The sequence below is a fragment of the Oryzias melastigma genome, linkage group LG3 (assembly GCF_002922805.2).
Source record: "Oryzias melastigma strain HK-1 linkage group LG3, ASM292280v2, whole genome shotgun sequence".
Lineage (NCBI taxonomy): Eukaryota > Metazoa > Chordata > Actinopteri > Beloniformes > Adrianichthyidae > Oryzias > Oryzias melastigma.
The window spans coordinates 10,889,604-10,892,570 of record NC_050514.1 but is presented as its reverse complement, the minus strand read 5'-3'; positions in this window follow the sequence as shown (position 1 = coordinate 10,892,570).

The window sequence follows — 2,967 nt, the reverse complement described above, 5'->3', positions numbered from 1 at the left end:
GAATTTCTGGTTACTGTCAGATAGTAACTGGTCACACCAGAAAGTAACTAGAATTTTTTTTTATTTTTTTACTTTATTTATTTATTTATTTATTTTTTTTACTTCAATGTCCCTTTAGGGGCTCTGTATTTAATTCTGCAGTTACTGCTTGATTTTCACTATCATTATAGTCAGTTTATGTACCATCTTTGCTAAACTTTTTCAGGTCTCTTGTCGCTTTTTATCGTGAGTCGGGTCATCCCACTTTTTGTTTGTTTCACTTCCTGTAGTTTCACACTGTTGAATAAATCTGCCAACCTTACGTGCCTCCAGTCCTCTGCACTTGCATCCTCCACAAATCATCATGACACGCAGTTCAGACCTCCAAAGAGAATGACATATCAAAATAGTTATCAGAGAAGATGGGCGTATAAATCCGTATGTCATACTTTATGGGAGGGGATTCGATCTGCGTCCTTACCATACAGATATACAGGTGTATCAAAACCTGGAATGCCAAAAAGAGAGTTTAAACTGAAGAAACAACAATTGTTTAATATAAATTTATATTTCAATATGTTTTGCTAGTACAGTGTCTTTCTGCAGATTCTAATTCTATTTAAATGTGTCTTTTCCTCCAACATCTATCTTGACTCTGCATCTGAAGAAATCTGCGGTCTGTGTTAAAAACATCATTCCTATTTTAATGTCACTTTCATCTTACATTCACCATCTGCAAAAATACTTTCATTTTATTAGCCTCCTATATGAGATGAAATCCTAACAAAATCTGCTTTTGACCTTGAGAAATTCAGCAAGAAGTTCCGCCTGAAGTCATGCAGCCCTTTTAGAGCTTTGATAATTTGTTGATCCTCCAAAAGCGAGTAAATGTAAATACGCTCAACTTTTTTTTTTTTAATCTAAATGTAAAGGAACTCGACTTATAGTTGAAAATCTGTGTCATCCGTCTCAACCTGAATGCAGACTTTACACAGAAGCAGCCCCTTCATCTTTTCCTGCAGTCTCAGACATCCCATTGGCTGAAGAGAAATCTGCCTATTTCCAATGTCAGGTCCTAACATTCACCTAGAAAAATCTTCCTTTGGTCTTTATCACCTGCTGTGACTGTGCTCAATCTCCCCGACCCCCCAGCAGCTGTCTACCAAACCGTCAAAGAGTCCCAGATGCTCCGCTCTCCGTATGCACAGAAATTCAGAGGAATGAAAGGCATTGATCTTATTCAAAAGGTTCAACTAGAACAGCAGATTTCTGAGGAAAAGTGTGTTTTATTTCTGAAGTAGAGCTTGTCCGTCACTTCCTAATGCTACACTGCTCTTGTGGTGTGTTTATGGCCACATGTAGCAAACATACACAAACTTGTGGTGTCTGACTTCTAAAGGAAGAAATACTTTTTTGCTAAAACTTTAAATTCAAAAACATCCCTTTTTTCTTTCTCTGCAGCTTTGAACATCCAATTTCAGAGCAGAAATCTGCTTTTTTTCCCCTCAATGTCAGACTCTAACCTTCACCCAGAAAAATTGCCTTTGGTTCTCATGACCTGCTGTGACTCCATCCATCATGGAGCCGTAGAGAGAGTTGCTTATTTAATTTGGAACTCCTGTTGCAGAAACAAGCAGAGAGGCTTTGATTAAGGCGAGATCAATAATAAAAAATACTTTTTTTTATATTATTTTCTCTACTTTTGTCTCCTACTTATCCAACTAAGTGAGTAAAGCATTTTTATGGCTGTTTTGACTCTTAAATGAGTGACTTTATGAGAGTTGATGCAGGAATCATTACACTTTTTTTTCTTTTTCATTTAGCCTGTAATCGTCTCATTGTAACAATCAGAAAGTCGTAATCATTATATTTAATTTCACACAATTTCTCTGAAGATTACAGGGGAGCTTTGCTTCCAAAAAAGTTTCCCATAAAACCAATTATTTGACCTTTATCACTCACCAAAGACTAAGACTGATCTGCCGCCCTCAAGGTTCTGCTCTGCTCAAAAGCGAAGCAGGAAATACATTTCATATTCCCAGTGGTGTACAGCACCGTGCCCTCATCCGTTGTGCTCACAAGTGTGTGAAATTAAAGCTATCACGACCACACATCTCAATGAGAATGCTGTTTCTCTTGATAAAACATTTCAGCTGCAGATGTATCATTTTCCTGTTTGATGGCCTGCGAGTCATGAGGGTGCAATAATGACAACAAGATGCATCTACATGCTCGGTGAGACATATCAACAGATAGAAAGAGAGTGAGAGCGCACATTCACAGGCTTGCTTATGTGCCTCTCAGAATCCATATTCATTAGAAAAGGAGAGCACCGTCTAATAACGTCTTGTGTCAGGATAAATTAAAGAGACCCCTCTTTTGGCAGCTAAAACCTCGGCAGTGTTGCATCGTCCTCAATGTGTTTGTGAAATTGAAGGGGACAAGGCAAATATATACAGAAATTGTATTTACCTCGACAGGTGAGTTAAGATGGTCCGGATAAACAAAATGATCAAAGGACACCTTTTATGTGGTATTGGCTACAAGTATTGTCTTTTATGTGATGGGATTTGGTCGGGTTGTACCTTCTAGTTTTTTCTGTTTTAGCATTAATACACAGTTAATTTTTTTTTCTGTTGCTGGATTTGTAGTTTTAGTTCTTTTAAATAAAATGTTGTCATTTATATTTAGACTTTAACTGTGTCAATAACTGAGAATAATGACTGCAAAAGGTTTAATCTACTGTGAGTTTTGCTGTTAAAGTATATAAACTACATATTTAGATACCACACTGATTTAGCCATGTTTATATTTGCTAATACAAGGAGAAAAAAGGCAACTAATCAGACTCTAGGTAAAAAAGTTGTACATCATATTGATAGAAAACGCCATGTTTGACTTAACTTTCTAGCATTTGTAACTCAGCTAAATTTGCTGCAACAGGATCATCTTATTTGACATGGTGCATTTTATTTTGAAAGGAACTTG